The sequence below is a fragment of the Malaclemys terrapin genome, chromosome 1 (genome assembly GCF_027887155.1).
Source record: "Malaclemys terrapin pileata isolate rMalTer1 chromosome 1, rMalTer1.hap1, whole genome shotgun sequence".
Taxonomy (NCBI): Eukaryota; Metazoa; Chordata; order Testudines; family Emydidae; genus Malaclemys; species Malaclemys terrapin.
The window spans coordinates 1,623,690-1,644,264 of record NC_071505.1 but is presented as its reverse complement, the minus strand read 5'-3'; the positions used below and the strand labels follow the sequence as shown (position 1 = coordinate 1,644,264).

At 53.3% G+C, this 20,575-nt stretch overlaps 1 protein-coding gene across 1 annotated transcript in view; it reads left to right on the top strand.

Moving 5' to 3' along the window:
* The first annotated feature begins 526 nt into the window (after positions 1–526).
* LOC128842127 (uncharacterized) overlaps positions 527–20,575 on the top strand; it is a 37,564-nt gene continuing 17,515 nt past the window's right edge. Inside the window, exon 1 of the mRNA XM_054038009.1 lies at positions 527–547. The gene's annotated coding sequence lies outside the window, so the exon portion shown is untranslated. The remainder of the gene's footprint in view (positions 548–20,575) is intronic.

Below are 20,575 nucleotides of genomic sequence, written 5' to 3'. Positions count from 1 at the left end.
CCTGCTTCTACCGCCCCGGCCCTTTAAATAGCTGAGGGAGCCCTGGGGAAGACCCCCACCGAGTCTTGGCCCTGAATCCCCCCACAGTGACCCCCCCGGTGACTCTGCCTCCCACCTGCCAGGCTGTGGGAATGGGGGTCGCCCTTCTCCTCGCCAGGACAGTAACTCATGGCACATTAGCTCCACTCTGCTGGAGCCCTGTGCAGCAGGGGATTCCCATGGCGATAACGGGACACCAGCTGCGCCGGGGCTCTTAGTCTCCGGGTAATTTATAGAGCTGGGGCAGGGAAGGACAGGCCCACGGGCAGGGTTGGCAGCAGCTGGAGGGGGGCAGGGCCAAGGGCGGCTGGGAACGGGTGGGCAGTGCTGTGCCGTCATTAGCATTCCCTGCAGAACGCGGCCCTCTGCAGCTGCCGCGCTCCGGCATCGATCACTGCCCAGCCCTCGGGGGGAGAGGCCCAGCCTGCTCCCCATGCCAGAACTCCTGCTTGGGCGGGGACCAGCCCCTGGGGCCTGCCAGCCAGAGCGGAGCACCGCAGAGCAAAGGGTAGGGCTCCCTGGGGCTGCCTTCGGGGGCGGGAGCCTGGGCGGGCATGGCTGGGTGGGCATCCCCCCCACTGGGCCCCCCCGCAGGGCCTTGGCATTGGTACCAGGGCTCTTCCCCATCCTGCCCTGCAGCCCAGCCTGGTGGTGACACGGGGCCCTGCCCGCTCTCACTCCCTCGGCTCACTCGAGCTGGGGGCTGGAGCTGGTGACCTCGGCTGCCAGGCCCTGGGGTGGGTCAGTCCCCTCTCATGCCCGCTAGAGAAGGGCCCTTTGGGGCCGGGTTTCTGCTCTGGCACGTTCCTGGGCGTGGAGGTGGCAGGTCGCTCTGAGCAGCACTGGCTGGGAATGGGGCGTTGGCTTTTAGCATTGAGCACTCAGGAGCTCTGGGCACTTGGGTCAGACACATCACCAGGCCCATCGGCTCCCCCGTGCCTGCGGCTGTGCGCACACCCAGAGAGCTGGCCTCGCCCTGGTGCCCAGCTGCAGGTGCACATGGAAACACCCCAGACATGCGTGCACGCACGCATGTGCACACCCACACCAAATGTACACACCCACACACATGCACATTCACACGAAACACGTACACACATGCAAACCCCCCCACACACACACACAATGCACACCCTCGTGCACACACACACACAAAACGCACACCCACGTGTGTGCACAATGCACAGGCTGCCCGGTAGCAGAGAGGCCTGGTTCAGACTCGGGGAGCAGATGCATTATGAAAGCCTGACCCCCATGCCCCCTAGATCAGAGGTCAGAGCTGAGCCCGTAGTACAGATCGGGGGGAAGGGGGGAGAGCACCCTTGGCTCCTAGCAGCCCCGCGCCTTTGCTGGGGGCCTCAGTCCCCGTCCCCAAGTGGTACCAGCTGCTGTGCGTTCCCGTGTCTGAGCGTTGGTGCCACCAAGTGGCGAAGGAGCATCATGGCCTCTTTGGGCCCTCACCCGGGGGTCAGCCAGGCTGGGCCTGTCAGCAGCCAGTCAAAGGGGGAAAATCATGTGGAAATATGTTTTTCATGATGGGGCATGAAATCCCATCTGTTCACCTCCATGCATCTCCAGCTGTCCGGCCCCTGGGCACCTCACCGCCCGCCAGGGCGAGCTCTGTTACGATCAGCACCTAGAACCCCCCAGCCAGGCTCCGGGCCTTGAGCAAACACCTGCCCTTCTACCTCTAACAATGCTGGCTGCATTTCAAAGCTCTATGCATTTACATATTTTCCTAACAAGTCGTTTAAGTTCACCCATGGGTCAGGTCAGTCTGTGAGGTAATTAACTCTTTCTGGCCCTGTCACCTTTCAATGAGATATTATATCACACTCATAACACTCTGGGGCACCTGGCATTGGCCACTGTCAGAAGACAGGACACTGGGCTAGATGGACCTTTCATCTGATCCAGTCTGGCCACTCTTATGTTCTTATTCAGTACCGATCAGGGAGAAGCAATGTAGATGTGAATGTGTTGTACCGGTGTCCACAGGCATCAGAAGTTGCGATGATTCCTAGGGATGGAGTGAGAGCTATTTGCAATGTGAGTCGTCAAGACCAGGGGCCCACGAGAGTCTTCATGGGTGTGGCGCAGAAGCTATGGGCCTCCCCTGAGAGTGTGCATCTGTCACGGACTCACAGATCGTGCCCACTCTTGGGCCCGTGCGGTCCATGGAGGGTGCCCCTTTCAGTGAGACAGCCCTTCTCGGGGGTCCACTCTCTCTCGGGGTCAGGCCCCTCCACCTCCTGGAGCCGCACCTCTCTGAGCCTTAGCACGTCCGTGGACCCCCTCAGGGAGTCCACTCACTCTGGACCCCCGGGGCCTCCACCCCCGAAGAGGTTGATGCAACCCTGTTCTCTAGACCGGAGCGACTCTCAGCCAGCGTAACACAGGAGGTTTATTGAGCGTTGAACACAGCACAGGAAACTCTCAGGGCCTCAGGCCTGGCCTCCCTCAGCCCAGCACATCCCAGTCTCTCTGCATCCAGGTGGGCTATGCCTGCTCCCCCTCTCCAGCCCAGAGACCCCCAGCTGGGCATCTGAGATCCCCAGCCGGGCATCTGAGATCCCCAGCCCCAAGCCCCGCCTCTGTCCATTGTCTTCTCTCCAGGGAAACAGGGTCGTAAACAGGGTGGCCTGGGCCTCCTCTCCTCTCTTCTGTCCTCTGGTCCCCTCTGGCTGGAATCGGCTGGTCAGGTCACCGGGGTCCTCTCTTCACCGCCCATTGTCCTCCCACTGGCCAGAATTGGCTGACTCCTGCGCTGGTTCTTTGGGTCGCCGGGTCACCAGTCGCTGGGGTGTCCCTCCTCCAGGCCATTGGCTGGGGTTCCAAGTTCCCTCCCTGGTCCCCTGTAACAACAAACTCCCTCTCCCCTCACCTCGCTGTGAAAGTTACTAGTGACCCCCCTTAATAAAGCAGTTGTTATGTTAGCCAGCAGCCGTTAGGGGGAAGCAGACACCTTAAGAACACAGGTTTCAGAGTAGCAGCCGTGTTAGTCTGTATCTGCAAAAAGAACAGGAGTACTTGTGGCACCTTAGAGACTAACACGTGTATTAGAGCATAAGCTTTCGTGGGCTACAGCCCACTTCTTCGGATGCATATAGAATGGAACATATATTGAGGAGATACATATACACACATACAGAGAGCATAAACAGGTGGGAGTTGTCTTACCAACTCTGAGAGGCCAATTAAGTAAGTGAAAAAAAACTTTTGAAGTGATAATCAAGCTAGCTGAGTACAGACAGGTTGATAAGAAGTGTGAGAGTACTTACAAGGGGAGATAGAGTCAACGTTTGTAATGGCTCAGCCATTCCCAGTCCTTATTCAACCCTGAGTTGATTGTGTCTAGTTTGCATATCAATTCTAGCTCTGCAGTCTCTCTTTGGAGTCTGTTTTTGAAGTTTTTCTGTTGTAATATAGCCACCCGCAGGTCTGTCACTGAATGACCAGACAGGTTAAAGTGCTCTCCCACTGGTTTTTGAGTATTTTGATTCCTGATGTCAGATTTGTGTCCATTAATTCTTTTGCGTAGAGACTGTCCGGTTTGGCCAATGTACATGGCAGAGGGGCATTGCTGGCACATGATGGCATAGATCACATTGGTAGATGTGCAGGTGAACGAGCCCCTGATGGTATGGCTGATGTGATTAGGTCCTATGATGATGTCACTTGAATAGATATGTGGACAGAGTTGGCATCGGGGTTTGTTACAAGGATAGGTTCCTGGGTTAGTGGTTTTGTTCAGTGATGTGTGGTTGCTGGTGAGTATTTGCTTTAGGTTGGGGGGTTGTCTGTAAGCGAGGACAGGTCTGTCTCCCAAGATCTGTGAGAGTAAAGGATCATCTTTCAGGATAGGTTGTAGATCTCTGATGATGCGCTGGAGAGGTTTTAGTTGGGGGCTGAAGGTGACAGCTAGTGGTGTTCTGTTATTTTCTTTGTTGGGGCCTGTCTTGTAGGAGGTGACTTCTGGGTACTCGTCTGGCTCTGTCAATCTGTTTTTTCACTTCAGCAGGTGGGTATTGTAGTTTTAAGAATGCTTGATAGAGATCTTGTAGGTGCTTGTCTCTGTCTGAGGGATTGGAGCAAATGCGGTTATATCTTAGAGCTTGGCTGTAGACAATGGATCGTGTGGCGTGTCCTGGATGGAAGCTGGAGGCGTGTAGGTAAGTGTAGCGGTCAGTAGGTTTCCGGTATAGGGTGGTATTTATGTGACCATCGCTTATTAGCACAGTAGTGTCCAAGAAATGGACTGCTTGTGTGGATTGATCTAGGCTGAAGTTGATGGTGGGATGGAAATTATTGAAATCATGGTGGAATTCCTCAAGGGCTTCTTTTCTCTCTTAAGAACACAGTAGCCTGAACTTTTTAACTGTTTTTTTTTAAGGCCTTAAGGTAATTGAATCTGGTCCCAAGCCGGTTTTTACTGACCAGATAGCAAAAGCACGGGTCTAACAACCACCAATCAAGTGTTAACACTGCAAGGACCTTGGTCTAAATATGTATAAAAAATCTGTAAAATGTGTGTAAGACGAAGTCTTTGTACCAAGGTGCAAGGCTCTCCTTTCTTCTGCAGAATAACGCAACTCCTCCTTATCCCTATCTGGCTGTTATTGGCTCTCAGCTAGGTGGAGCCGATATTTCGGTAACATCGTTAAACCAGTAACACCCAGGGACACTGAGTCCCACCCCCTCTGCATGCAACCCACTGGAAAGCACGGAAAAAACCAAGAAACCCCCCCACTTCATCACAGTGTCTCCCTCAGTGATGGATCAGTCTCCTTTGCCCATGCTCAATGCTGCTGACTGGCAAAAAGCCAAACTGCAAGATACTGACATTGGTGACGTTACTTGCAAAAAAAAAAAAAAAGGGGCAAAATCCTGCTGCAATGATTCCGTCTGTCCCCGAGGGCAGACTACGATTGAGGGACTGGAGCAAACGGAGACTGAGACAGGGAGCGCTGCTCCGGATCCCAGCCGCTCCTTTGCAGAATCAATGAACACAACTAGTGCTACCAAAGGAGTACAGAGCCCTGGCCATGGGCCCTGCATGACGACTTTGGACATTTGGGAATGGAGAGAACCCTCAAACTTATCCGTAGTAGGTTCTACTGGCCCCGGATGGCTGAAGACGTTCGCAGGAAATGTGAGACATGAACTCGGTATGTTCAAAGGAAAACTCTGCCCACTAGAGCAGCATATGTGAAGACTAGCACCCGCAGCAAACCTTTGGAGCTGGGATGCTCTGATTTCCTGTCTTTAGAAGTGGACAGGAGGAATGCTGGGAACATTCTAGTAGTGACTGACCAGTTTACCCGGTATGCGCAGGCATATCCCACACGTGACCAGAGGGCCACCACCATTGCTCGAGTGTTTGGGGGAAATATTTTCAGTGTATGGAATCCCAGCTCAGATACACTCTGAACACGGCAGGTCTTTGAGAGTCCCCTTCTGAAGGAGGTGCTAAGGATGGCAGGAATTAAAAAGTCTAGGACAACACCTCGTCACCCACAAGGTGACCTTCAGCCAGAGGATATGCTGGGGACTTTATGTCCAGAGCAGAAGGCAACCTGGAGCCAGAATGTTGCATTTTTGGTCCATACCTGCAATGCCACATAGAAAGATACTACGGGAGTGATATCTCCTGATGTGTGGGTGAGAACCAAGATTACCCATAGATCGGTGCTTCAGGGTATCAGAGCATGGAGAACGCTATGAGACACATCAGCAGTAGGTTTCCTGGATGAGAGAAGCTGTGGGATACTTATCACTTGGCTACAGGTGCTGCCCACAAGACCGCAGTTAGTAACAAGTACCGGTATGATGCGAGGGTGCGCTTGCAGGAGCTCCAGCCACCGCACAGAGTTCTGCTGTGAAATTTGGGTGTTGCTGGCAAACACGAGATTGCTGACAGATGGAAGGCAATACCTTACCTGGTGGTGGAAAAGCTGCAAGATCTGCTGGTCTACAAGATTAAACCTGAGACAGGGCCCAGGCAAATAAAGACAGTGCATAGAAACTTCTTCCTGCCTGTGCGGGAATTGGCAGGTGCCCCTTATGGAATGGACCATGACATGGGACCTGGGCGAAAAAGGGCTGGACCAAATCCCCTTCCCAGCACGCGCAGTGGGCCCTGTGGGGCTAATCCACCCTTATCTAGCACATCTATTGTTATAGCTTTAATTCAAAGATCAAAAAAGGAATGTTAACATTTATGATGATACTAGAGGGAAATAGTATTATTGTCTCTGTGTCTCTTTGAAGGTTGTGGTAACCTGTATCTGAACTGTTTAATGGATAAATGACCCTGTGCTAATTGCCAGGGTGTTTGGGAGAAGGAGAGTTAAGCCTATTGTTTTCTCAGGCCAAAAGGCTGCTGGAAACGTATAAAAACCCTGGGACACAATTCTGCTTCATTTCAGATCTGCTTTGGGTTTCAAGAGGGGGAAATCTTAAGCCACAAGGATTGAGATCCCCAGTCACTGACTGGAGTCACCCTGAATATGGACATTGGACTATAACCTATGGACTATTTCTAAAAGGACTTTTGGCAACTACAAGCTCATCTCTGCTATGTATCTGAACCTCAAGAGTTGAATTCAAGTCTGTCTGTATATTGATCGTTTAACCAACACTCTCTCTCTTTTCTTTTTTAATAAATTTTAGTTTAGTTAATAAGAATTGGTTATAGCATGTATTTTGGGTAAGATCTAAGTTATAATTGAACCTGGGTATGTGGCTGATCCTTTGGGATTGGAAGAACCTTTTCTTTTATATGATGAGATAAGATTTTCAGTAATCGTCATCATATCTGACAGGTGTGTCTGGATGGAGGCCTGAGGCTGGGCACTTTAAGGGAACTGTGTTGTTTGGACTCTGAGTAACCAGTGAGGTACTACAGAAGCTGTTTTGGGCTGGTTGGTAAATCTAAGTATTGGAATAACCACCAGCTTCTGGGGTTTGTCTGCCCCGTTTTGTTTGCAGTTCACCCTAATTGAGTGACCTCAGCTGGCTCCCATGGGCAGCACCATCACACCGCCCTGTTCCTCCCCTTCCCCAAGGGTACCCCGACCTCGCTCTGCCTCTCCTGTCCCCGCTCCTCTCCCCAGCGCCTCCTGCATGCCGCTGAACAGCTGGTCACTGGCAGGCGGGAGGGGGAGAAGCTGATTGGTGGGGCCCGCTGGTGGGTGCTGAGCACCCACTATATTTTTCCCTGTGGGTGCTCCAGCCCCGGAGCACCCACAGAGTCAGCCCCTATGTGATTGTGTGCAAGGTGCTGGAGAAGATTCTGAAAGAGAAACTAGTTGAGGACCTAGAGGTTAATGGCAAATGCGATAAATTACAACATGGTTTTACGAAGGGCAGATCGTGCCAAACGAATCTGATCTCCTTCTTTGAGAAAGTAACGGACTTATTAGATAAGGGAAATGCGGTGGACCTAATATACCTGGATTTCAGTAAAGCGTTTGATACTGTACCCCATGAGGAACTATTGGTTAAACTGGAAAACATGGGGATCGATATGAAAATCCAGAGGTGGATAAGGAATTGGTTAATGGGGAGAATGCAGCGGGTCGTATTAAAGGGGGAACTGTCGGGTTGGAGGGAGGTTACTAGTGGAGTGCCTCAAGGTTCGGTTTTGGGACCCATTTTATTTAATCTATTTATAACTGACCTCGGAACCGATTGCAGGAGTGGGCTGATAAAGTTTGCGGATGATACGAAGGTGGGAGGAGTTGCAAACTCGGAGGAGGATAGGGATATTCTGCAGGGTGACTTGAATGAGCTTGTGAATTGGAGTATCAGAAATAGGATGAAATTTAATAGTGAAAAGTGCAAGGTGATGCACTTGGGGATGACTAATAACAATTTTAGTTACAAGATGGGGACGCATTGGTTAGAAGTAACGGAAGAGGAGAAGGACCTAGGGGTCCTTGCAGACCGCAGGATGACTATGAGTCGGCAATGTGACGTGGCGGTGAAAAAAGCCAATGCTGTCTTGGGATGTATTATGCGAGGTATATCTAGTAGGGATAAGGAGGTCCTGCTTCCGTTGTACAAGGCGCTGGTGAGACCTCATTTGGAGTACTGTGTGCAGTTCTGGTCTCCCATGTTTAAAAAAGATGAACTCAAACTGGAACGGGTGCAGAGAAGGGCCACTAGGATGATCAGAGGAATGGAAAACCTGTCGTATGAAAGGAGACTAGAGGAGCTTGGGTTGTTTAGTCTGACAAAGCGAAGGCTGAGGGGGGATATGATTGCTCTCTTTAAATATATCAGAGGGATAAATACAAGGGAGGGAGAGGAATTATTTCAGCTTAGTACTAACGTGGATACCAGAACGAATGGATATAAACTGGCCGTGGGGAAGTTCAGGCTTGAAATTAGACGAAGGTTTCTGACCGTCAGAGGGGTGAAATATTGGAACGGCCTTCCGAGGGAAACAGTGGGGGCGACGGACCTGTCTGGTTTTAAGATTAAGTTAGATAAGTTTATGGAGGGAATGGTGTAATGGTAAAACATAGTAGCCGAGGAAAACCAAGCAATGGTAGGTAAATAGTATAATGGCCAACAAGGGTCAGGCTAGAGACTCTTGCCTACATGCTCGGGGTCTTACTGATCGCCATATTTGGGGTCGGGAAGGAATTTTCCTCCAGGGTAGATTGGCTGAGCCTCTGGAGGTTTTTCGCCTTCCTCCGCAGCATGGGGCAGGGATCACTAGCAATTGAAGTCACCTAAAACACAGGATTGGGGACTTCAACAGCAGAGTCCAGGGAAGGGTCTTGTGGCCTGCAGCACGCAGGGGGTCAGACCAGATGATCATAATGGTCCCTTCTGACCTTAAAGTCTATGAGTCTATGAGTCTATGATTGTCCACCCCACGCGGTCATGGACTCACAGGCCCCGTGCTCGCTTGGTTCCGGGCGGCCCCTGGGAGTAACCCCTTCAGTGTGCTAGCCCTGGCTGCCTTCCAAGCTGGGGTGGGTCTCCCGGTCACTGGGGCACCCGATCTCCCGGCAGCGGTGCTGGAACAATGTATACAGTGGGGGTGCTGTGATCCATTGAACTAACCTGTAAATCATGGAAGCCAATGGAAGCCAGGGGTGTCAGCACCTGTGTCTCCAGGCCGTTGTCCGGGGTTCCAACTTCTAGGCGAGGTCACACCTGGTTCTCTGCAACAACAAACACCCTCCCACCACCTTGTCACACATGCAGCACACAGGGAAACAGACACACAGCACTCATGCAAATCATTAAGTAAATCCCCCACTTCGTCACATATACAAATAGTCTCAAAACTTCAGTGGCGGCCTGTTTCAAGGCCAAGAACTCCAGCTTGTGAGTGGGGAGCGAGTCTCACTAGCAGACTGTCCTCAGCTGGCAAAGGTCACAGGTTTATGTTTGCCGTCCACTTCCTGGTACAGGACTGCTCCCAAGCCCTCCAAAGTGGCATCGAAATGGGTTGCTTGGGTCAGCGAAGACTAGGATGGGAGCATGAGTTTAGCAATTAACGATTTCTCAAAAAGCCGTTTCACATCTCTCGTCCCATCAGGACCCAAAGAGCTCTAAAGGGCTGTAGCATTTCTGCTCAGGCAGCTTTGGAGACCTCTCCTGGATCTTGGTTTTAGATTGTTCTTGCTGGATGGGCATCCCCTGGTAAGGTCAGTCAGAGGCTTTACCATAGTAGCAGAATTCGTCACAAATCTGCGATAATAGTTGCTAATTCTGAGAAATGTCTTGAGTTCTCTGTAATTCCTTGGGCATGGCCATGTAACGAGTGCTCCTATTTTATCCGGGTCAGTACTCACACCTTTTTGGGACACAATGTGACCCACGTACTTCACTGATGCTCTGTGGAACTGGCATTTATCAATCTAAAGCTTCAGTCCATAGGCCTCCAATCTGTCAAGCACTTTAAGAAGTCTCACTTCATGTTCCTCCAAGGTGCTTCCAAACACAATCAGGTCATCCGAATAAACGAACACTTGCAGTAAATTCATGTCTCCCATAAGTTTCTCCATAAGACGTTGAAAGGTGTTCCAGAAATCCCTGGGGGCAGGTGTTCAAACTGATAAAACCCTAACGGGCACATGAAGGCTGTCTTCTCCTCATCTTCTGCTCCCAGAGGGATCTGGTAATGTCCACTTTGAAGATCCAATACTGGGAACCACTGGCTTGCCAGCAAACAGCCTAAGGCATCTTGTACTCGAGGCATGGTGTATCAGCCACCCACAGTACAGTGTTCAGGGTGCGGTAGTCAATGCACATCCGGATTTTCCCATTCTTTTTACGGACCACTACAGTGGAGGAGGCGTATGGGCTGCGGGATTCGGTAATGATGCCGTTCGCCATCAGCTCCTGAAGATGCTGCTGCAGGTCTTCCGTCAATGAAGGCAATCTTCCTAGATCTCTCCCCGAAGGGCCGGGAGTCCTGTAGTCTGATGTTGTGCGCCACTCCTTTCGTGCATCCCACGCGTGAGAATTCCTTGGGACTTTCACAAAGGTTCTTCCTCAGGCGATTCTTCCACTTCTCAGACACCGGCAAATCCCCAAAGTCAAACTTTGCAGGTGTATTGATGGAGTCCCGGCTGCACGCTGGGGTCTCATGATGGTTTCAGGCTCAAAGAGGCCTGCTACCTTCTGGCCTGGCTTCACAACACCACCACGGCTTATTTCATTAGCAATCAGCATAATTACCTTTTCCTGGGTTCCAGCAGGCGGGGCTATGGCTCCCCTGGGGCCCTTCCGGGAGCCCTCCCTCAGGCAGCTGCTCGATCATTGCCAATGCCCCTTTACCGCCTTTCAGCCGGGTGCTCGTGACAAGCACGTCTTGCTCCGTCCTTGCAGGCACTACAAAGGGGGTCATGCAGAGCACCCACCGATTTTTCCCCTGGTTGAGGTGGTGGAGTCAGCGGGTGGGATATTTCCCAGGGAATGCCTCACTACTAAATGCCGAACTAGCCCTCGGCTGAGCCGGGGCCGGCTCCCGGCACCAGCAAACCAAGCACGTGCTTGAGGCAGCCAAGGGTTAACTCCCACACTCTACAAGGCAGCAGGAAAGGCAGAGAGAGAGCGTGTGCGTGTGTGTGTGTGTGTGGGCGTGTGTGTGTGATGCGCATTTTCCCTTTAAGTATGAAGAGTGGGTCAGAAGGATCCTGCCTTGTTAATTAGATCAGCAAGGCCAGACTGCAGCTGCCTAGAAGCTCCCTCTATTGTGTGTGTCCCCTGCTCTATGGAAGATGGGGTAAGTGGGGTGCAGGGGACACCCTGACATTAGCCCCCCCCTTACTCCCCCTCATATAGCAAGCAGCAGTCTCGGGGAGCAGCTCCAAGGCAGAGGGCAGGAGCAGCACATGGCAGTGGGAGGAGGGACAGCTGAATTGCTGGCAATTGATAGCCTGCTGGGCAGCTGCCGCACAGGGAACTTAGGGGAGCGCGGAGCTGATGGGGGGGGCTGCTGGTCCACCCTGGTTCCAAGCCCCCACCAGCCAGCTCCAACGGGCTGCTCTTCCTGCAAGCAGTGGACAAAGCAGGCGGCTGCCAAACGAAGTTAGAAGGGAGCATTGCGCAACTTTAAACGAGCATATTCCCTAATTGATCAGCAACGCTACCCGACATTACAACCTGGATATTAGCAGAGTTCAGTCTGTGGGAGAACAGAAGTGAGACTAAACCAGAGGCCTCCAAACACACACACCCATGGGGCTGCTCCTGCCTGGGCTGAGGGCAGGACATGGGCGTCCCCCATCGCCTGTGAACTCGAACTCCCTGGAGAGCTCCAGGAGGGTCGGGCTGCTGGTGGGGGTTGGGGGGATCAGGGGCTCCGGGTCGGACAGGAAGGGGTTTCAGGAGGGCTCTGAGGAGTCAGGCTGGTGGAGGTGGGGGGGATCGGGGGCGGAGGAGAGGGGGGTTCCAGGAGGGCTCTGGGGAGTCGGGCTACTGGGGATGGGGGGGGCTCAGGAGCTCCAGGGGGGCAGAGGGGAGGGCTCTGGGGTCAGGCTGCTGGGGGTGGGGAGGTCAGAGGGGTGGGAGGAGGGGATCGGGGCTGTGGGGGGCAGAGGGGAAGGGGTTCCAGGAGGGAGTCGGGCTGCTGGGGGTGAGGTAGGGAATCAGGGGCTCCAGGGGGTGAGAGGTCGAGCTGGCCCCTCCAGAGGATGTGACAAGGGGCCTGGTGTAGGAATTTGTGCAGATGTAGGGCAGTTCTTTGCTCCCGGGCCGAGTTAGCGCAGGTCCATAGTGAACCTCGCACGAGCGTGTGACATTGGGCTCTCCTTGTTCGGGGTGTCTGAGGAACTGGGTGGTCTGGCTGAGTCTCTTTAGGAACAATACAGTCCTCAGCTCCCCTCGGGCCTCATCCTGCCAGGCCTTGCGCTCAGCACCCTCGCTCCCCTGCGATTTCACAGGAGGTGGCGATGGCTGAGCATCTCCTGGCCCTGCCCCCTTCACACTGGCCAGCCGGGCACTAATACATAGCCAGCCTAACGCGGCTGTGTCCCAGAAACGGGCCTGCAACCATTTGTATTGCAATGGCGGGTACCTCGCATTCCCTGGGTTTTCCTAGGAGCGAGACAACCACAGGGCAGGGTCAGTCATTCAAAATCATTTTGCTGCTCACATTTGCAAGTAAAATATCCCCCAACCATCTGACCAAGGTTACTGGCTTTGGCCATGAAACCCTGGTGTTTAATCTCTGTCCCACCCAAGAGATCTGTAACTAAACTGCAGGCTGTTCTCCGGGGTAATTGGGAGGGTTCTCGGGGAACCCAGGACTGCCAGTCACCTTGTCCCCCTGTGATGAACTGGGGGGTTTTCTTGCTTTTTCCAGTGGTTTGCATGCAGAGGGGGTGGGACTCAGCGTCCCTGGGTGTTACTGGTTTAACGAGGTGATGGGAGAGGGAGTTTGTTGGTACACTGGACCAGCAAGGGAACTTGGGACCCCGGCCAATGGCCTGGAGAATGGACACCCCAGCGATTGGTGACCCGGAGGCTCAGCTCCGGAGTCACAGCCGGTTCTGGCCAGTGGGAGGACAATGGGCTGTAAAGAGAGGACCCCGGTGACCTGACCAGGTGGTTCCAGCCAGAGGGGCCCAGAGGACAGAAGAGGAGAGGAGGCCCAGGCGACCCTGTTTCCCTGGAGAGAAGACAATGGGCAGAGGAGGGGCCTGGGGCCGGTGATCTCAGATGCCCAGCTGGGAAGCAGGGGGGCTCGGGGCTGGAGAGGGGGAGCAGGCAGAGCCCACCTGGATGCAGAGAGACTGGGATGTGCTGGGCTGAGGGAGGCCAGGCCTGAGGCCCTGATTGTTTCCTGTGCTGTGTTCAACGCTCAATAAACCCTCCTGTGTTATGCTGGCTGAGAGTCACTCCGGTCTAGAGAACAGGGGGCATTATTCCCTTCGGGGAGTGGCGGCCCAGGGGGTCCAGAGCGAGTGGACTCCCTGAGGAGGCCCATGGCAGATACAGACATGCTAAGGCTCAGAGAGGTGCGGCTCCAGGAGGTGGAGGGGCTTAACCCCCGACAGTGGACCGTACAGGGCCAAGAGTGGGCACAACCTGTGAGTCTGTGACATACACTGGGAGGTCTAGGTTGGACATTAGGAAAAAGTTGCTAACTGTCGGGGTGGTTAAACACTGGAACAAATTGCCTAGGGAGGTTGTGGAATCTCCGTCTCTGGAGATATTTAAGAGTAGGTTAGATAAATGTCTATTAGGGATGGTCTAGGCAGTATTTGGTCCTGCCATGCGGGCAGGGGACTGGACTCGATGACCTCTCGAGGTCCCTTCCAGTCCTAGAATCTATGAATCTATACACACCCACCTCCCTCTAGTGTGATGGCATCTTGCTGGGTGTCTGCTCTGTTACACCACCCACCTGTCAGCTGCTCACGCCCTCTCCTCTGGGCTACGCCAGTCCCCAAGCTCCTCTGAATTGTTCCCGTTTGATCTCCAGCCCCTGCCACTGGCTCTTCACAGAAATCCCGCATCCTCTGCCCCCAAAGGAGCCGTGTACCCCCTTTGCCAGTTTTACTTTAACCCACTGCTCCTGCAAACCGCACAGCTGCTGGGAAGGTGTCTCATAAAACAAGAGTCGGGTGAAACGAGAGCGATGGAAACAAGTGGCTACGATACAAAACAATCATAAAACATGAACCTGAGCCTACACTTAGTAACGGTTTTCTTTCCTATCTAATAAAGTAGTTTGTCCCCATTTGGCTGCCATCCCTACCCTCTCCTCCGGACCATCTTCATCCTAATCCAGAGAGATGCCTTGACCAGACCAACCCAAAGCAGATCTGAGATGCAGCAGGATCGTGTCCCAGGGTTCTTATACATTTCCAGCAGCCTTTTGGCCTGAGAAAACAACAGGCCTAACTCTCCTTCTCCCAAACATCCTGGCAATTATCACAGGATAATGTATCTATTATACAGTTCAGATACAGGTTACCACAACCTTCAAAGAGACATAGAGACAATAATACTATTTCCCTCAAGTGCCTTCCTAAAAATTTTATTAAGATGATGTTAAAAAAAAATAGCGAACAGAGTTTGAGCATAGAAGTTTCTGGTTATCAGGGAATAACATACAGATTATCGAGGGTGCAAAGTTTGGTTTAAGATCAGGTGGCATGAGGAATACATAATCTGCAATATCCCCGATTGGGAGTAAAAGGTTGATGGGTCAAAGTACAGGCATTGAGATATGAGAGTATGAAGTTCATTGAGTGTCTATGTTTGGGTGTGGATTATAATGAGTGAATATGATTGACCCTCATTTGGTGAGATTTAATGTTCAGGGAGTTTATGGCTCCAGTTCTTATGATCCAACGGAGAAGGTCACTTGGTCCCTTTCTCGTAGTGGGAGAATGATGTCACTCTGGCTCACGCCTCCTGGTACTGTCAGTGGCCGGTGATGTGCTCGATGTAGATGTCCCTGGACCATCGGATGGCGTCTGAGACCATGAGGCACTGCATGACGCGTGCGTAGTGTCGACCGATCCCGCAGGTCCGCAACACATGCTCATTGCAGGGTCCCAGGCGCCCAGGGCTTCGACAATCAGGGCGTCCATCTGCACCTCATAGCCCTTCGCTCTCAGGGTGTTAGCCAGGGGGGCGTACTTTTCCAGCTTACGAGCTCGGGCTTCGTGAAATGCCAGGGTCCTGTTCTCAAAGGAGACTGTGACATCGACGAGAATGATCTTTTTCTGGGCCTCGTCAGTGACGACCACGTCAGGTCATAGCTGGCTGTCGGTACCGGCGATGGTGCAGTTCACGGAGATCTCCCACAGGCGTGGCGCGATGGCTTTCACCAGGCGGTTCTGGATGGCGTGGTGGTGCAGCTGCCAGGCTCTGGAGTGGGGTTTGCAGCTGCACATAGGGTGACGAGATTAGTAGTATAAAATATGGGGACGGGGGCGGAGCAAAAAAGGGGGGGGCGGAGCAAAAAAAGGGGGAGGTGGAGCAAAAAAAAAAAAGAGTTTTAAAGGGGCCTGGGGCGTTAGCAGGCCCCGGCCCCGCGCGCTGCCCTCCCAGCGGAGCCTCCCACCCATTGGCCCGCCACGGGTATATGCGGGGTGCGGTGGGTCTGGGCGGGGGCAGCGCGGAGCGGGCAGGAGCAGGGTGGGCGGCGTGGGCCGAATCCCCACTGCTGCCAAGGAGCCCCGCGCCTCTCCCTCCTGCTCGCGGCTGCGGCTCCTTCCCGGCGGGACGCGTCCCCCGCTGCCCCGGGCAAATACGGCGCGCGTCCCCCGCGCCTAGTCTCCCTCCCGCCGGGAAGGAGCAGCTGGACACGTGCCGCATGTGCGCGGGGGAGGCCGGGGGGCGCGTCCCGCCGGGAAGGAGCCGCAGCCGCGAGCGGGACGGAGAGGCGCGGGGCTCCCTGGCAGCAGCAGGGATTCGGCCCAGGCCCCCGCGCCGCCCACCTGGCCCCTGCCCGCTCCGCGCTGCCCCTGACCGGACCCACCGCGCTGCCCCGTGGGCTGCAGGGCTGGAGCAGCCTCCAGGCTGCACTCCCGGCCCCGTGTGAAGCAGCCCGGGCAGGAGCCCTCTGGCGCGGCGGGGGGGTTCACAGCTGAGCCCCCCTTTGCCCGCCTGCCCAGTGCCCTGGTGCCGGAGCTGACTCACCAGCTCCAGGATCCAGGCACCGCCGCCCCCTCCCTCCAGGCTTGCACCGCCATGCTGCAAGCCTGGGAGGGAGGGAGAATGCTGTGTGGTTGGGGAAGAGGCGGGGCCAGGGCGGGGATTTGGGGAGGGAGCCAATGCGGGAAGGAGAGGGCGGAGCTGGGGCGAGGGGGGTGCGAGCACCAGAGCGGAGGGCAAAATTTCTTTTTTGTCCAGTGTCCCGACCAAACATTGGTCAGGACGCGGGACAAAGAAGCAAATATCGGGACAGTCCCGATAAAATCAGGACGTCTGGTCACCCTAGCTGCACAGGACATGGGGCAGGGTCTCATTGGAGTAGCCGCACTTCCTGCAATGCTTGTCTCGGTTCCCGTGGCGGACGGCTCCGTTGAGCGGGACACAGTTGAGCCGGGCACGGTAAGAAGGCCAGGGGAGCCAGAAACTGAGGAGTCTCCCTCTGACAGGAGAGAGAGACAGGCCTAATACTCCTTTTTTGATCTTTGAATTAAAGCCACAGCAATAGACAAGACTTGTTTGCCTCCATCACAAGACCTGAGCAAACACCTGCCCTTCTATCTCTAACAATACCAGCTGCATTTCAGAGCTCTGTTCATTTACAGATCTTCCTAACCAGTCTCTAAAGGTCGGCCCTGGGTCAGGTCAGTCTGGGAGGTAATTAACTCTTTCTGGCCCTGCCACCTTCCAATGAGATATTATATCACACTCCTAACGTCACAAGGGGTCCACACCTCTAGTCAAAAAGTTGTAGGGGTCTGCAAATGAAAACAAAGATCAAAGCCGCTGCTATATACCAACCCCCAAACCTTGTTTAACATTTCTAGTGCTGGATAGCGACAGGGTCAAGTTAACACCTGTGACTTTTTGGCCCATATATTCCACCTAAATTCATACAACCGTGTGCACCAGCAGGGTTGACACAGCCACTTGACACAGGCTGGTGAGCGAGGCAATGACTCACCGGCACAGCGCCTCCTGCTGGTTGTCCAGGGAATCAGCTCTCCAGCCTTTGTAGCGCCCTCTGCAGGCCTGAGTCTCGGCTGTTGCTGGCCCGTGTCCCTCCCGGACCCCGGTGCCCCTTTCCCTTGGGTGCTGCCCCCTGGCAGGACGCTTCAGCTGTCTGGGTCTTCCCTCCCAGGGGAACCCCCAACCCCCTAGCCCCACCTCGCCTCAGTCTTGGGCTACTGCCAGTCCCCATCTAGCCCCCCTCACTGGGGCAGACCGCAGTGTAACTGCCACTCAGCCTTGGCCAGGGGGGGTTGGACCTGCTGCCTCTGCCTACCCGTGGGCTGCCCCCTGCAACCCCAGTACCTTGTCCAGCCTTTAGCAAGGCCAGCAGCTCCCCAGCCCTGCTCCTCTCAGGCACCCAGGTCAGCTCCCCAGCAGCCAGACCCGCCTCGCTCAGCAAGTAGAGAGAGTCTCTTTTTGAGCGCCATCCCAACAGCCCCTTTATAGGGCCAGCTGCAGCCCGATTGGCTGCTTCCCCCATCAGCCTTTCCAAGCCACAGCCCTCCCCAGGGGAGCTTTGAACCCCTCCGGCAGGAGCGGGGCGACCACCCGCTACATCCATCTTGCTGTCCACTCAAGTGCTGTATAGAGAAGCCCTCTGGTTCCTAGAGTTCACTAAGGCAAAGAGTTAAAACCGGCCCCATTTTGTAATCTTTGTCAGGACTGGTTTCGGGGGGGGGGGAGGGGCGAGAAATCTTTTACAACTTTTGTTCTCTAAACATCAGTTATGCTCCTGACGTACCTTATTGGAACTAATCCCCTTGCTAGTAATGTCGAATAATCCTCTTTGCTGGGACAAAGTCCGGCTACCTGAAAACAGATGTAACTACCATCCTGCTGTGTGTCCTGCTTCCATTACCGTTGGACTGGACAGGTCCTCAGTCTGCTGGCAGTTCCCCTAGTCAGTGTCCAAGCTCTTGCAAATTATTCGATCTTTTATTGGTTTTGTTTTTCTTGTTATTTCTTTTGTTAAAGCTCCTTCATTGGCTCCCTGTTTCTCTTTGGCGTCAGCGTCAGGTTCTTACCCGGAACCTGGACATGTATCAAATGTTGCGCAACCCCAGATCCTATTGACATTGCCTCTAGGCACCTTAAGGTCTTGAACTCCTGTCCCCCATGTGACCTCTGTGGGTTGGTGTGACATTCTGAGTGTGAGATAACACTGTATCTCATTGAAAGGTGACAGGGCCAGAAAGAATTAATTACCTCACAGACTGATCTGACCCAGGGCCAAACTTTAAAAACTTGTTAGGAAGATCTGTAAATGACTAGAGCTTTGAAATGCAGCCGGCTTTGTTAGAGGTAGAAGGGTAGATGTTTGCTCAGGTCTCGTGATGTAAGAAAACAAGTCTTGTCTATAACTATAGCTTTAATTCAAAGATCAAAAAAGGAATGTTAACATTTAGGAAGACACTTGAGGGAAATAGTATTATTGTCTCTATGTCTCTTTGAAGGTTGTGGTAACCTGTATCTGAACTGTTTAATGGATAAATTACACTGTGCTAATTGCCAGGATGTTTAGAAGAAGGAGAATTAAGCCTATTGTTTTCTCAGGCCAAAAGGCTGCTGGAAATGTATAAGAACCCTGGGACACGATCCTTCTTCATCTCAGATATGCTTTGGGTTTCAAGAGGGGGAAACCTTAAGCCATAAGAATTGAGATCCCCAATCACTGACTGGAGCCACCCTGAATATGGACATTGGACTATAACCTATGGACTATTTCTAAAAGGACTTTTGGCAACTACAAACTCACCATCTTGGCTATGTATCTGGACCTCAAGAAATTAAACTCAAGTCTGTCTGTATATTGATCTTTCAACCAACTCTCTCTCTCTCTTTTCTTTTTAAATAAATTTTAGTTTAATTAATAAGAATTGGCTCTAAGCGTGTATTCTGGGTAAGATCTAAGGTATCATTTGACCTGGGTCTGGGGCTTGGTCCTTTGGGATCAGGAGAACCTTTCTTCTTTTACTGGGGTATTGGTTTTCATAACCATTTGTCCCCATATCGAGTGGCACTGGTGGTGATACTGGGAAACTGGAATGTCTGAGGGAATTGCTTGTGTGAACTGTGGTTAGCCAGTGGGGTGAGACCAAAGTCCTCTCTGTCCGGCTGGTTTGGTGCCTTAATAATAAAGGAACTCCAGCCTTGGGCTGTGACTGCCCTGCTCTAGGCAATTTGTCCTGAATTGACACTCTCAGTCATGTCCTAGCAAAGGCAGCATCGTCATAGTTGGTTGCTGTACATACACCTAGTCAGAATTCCTGTGCAACTTCTGTGGAGCTGTGAAGGGGCATTGCTAGCTGGGTGACCCAGGGCCTGGCCAGAGGCCCTGCATACCTGCTAGCATCTGATGGGCTAGCCTAAAACTGGGACTTGGGTGCCTATGTCTGGGGTTTAGGGGCCAACCTGCTGTGGCGGAGCAGGGCCCGAGTTGAGCCCTTCCTGCAGAAAAGGACCTAGGGGTCACAGTGGACAAGAAGCTGGATATGAGTCAACAGTGTGCTCTTGTTGCCAAGAAGGCCAACGGCATTTTGGGCTGTATAAGTAGAGACATCGCCAGCAGATCGAGGAACGTGATCGTTCCCCTTTATTCAGCACTGGTGAGACCACATCTGGATTATTGCATCCAGTTTTGGTCCCCCCGCTACAGAAGGGATGTGGACAAATAGGAGAGAGTCCAGCGGAGGGCAATGAAAATGATTAGGGGTCTGGGGCACATGACTTATGAGGAGAGGCTGAGGGAACTGGGGTTATTTAGTCTGCAGAAGAGAAGAATGAGGGGGGATTTGGTAGCAGCCTTCAACTACCTGAAGGGGGGTTCCAAAGAGGATGTGTGACGAACTGGGCCTGTTCTCACTGTGGTCTGTGAATGCTGACAGGGGAGTGTGGCTGGGATAGTCTGCATGGGAGGATGGGAGTCTGCCTGAGGGCGCATACCTGGGTGTGTAACATGAGAACCCAGGAAGGGGTTGAAGGCCAGGTGACTCCTTAGCCTGGGAAACTGAACAAAGGCTGAAGGCAGAGTGTTGGAAGCAGGCTGGAGAGATGGCTCTGACCTCCCAAGGGGGGCTGGGCTGGGATGCCCTGGGACCCCAAGATGGACCTAACTGAGGGGGTCACTGTTGTCTGTGCCTGCAAGACCTGTCTTGGACTGCATTCCTGTCATCCAAATAAACCTTCTGCTTTACTGGCTGGCTGAGAGTCGCAGTGAATCGCAGGAAGCCGGGGGTGCAGGGCCCTGAGTCCCCCGATACTCCGTGACAAGCAGTAAAACGAAGGGGGATTGACGGGGACCAGGCGGGCTGAAGAGTGAGAGAGAGACGGTTATTACCCCTGGGAGTGTGTGACCAGCGAGAAGGACTTTTGCAGTAACAGGGTCCCC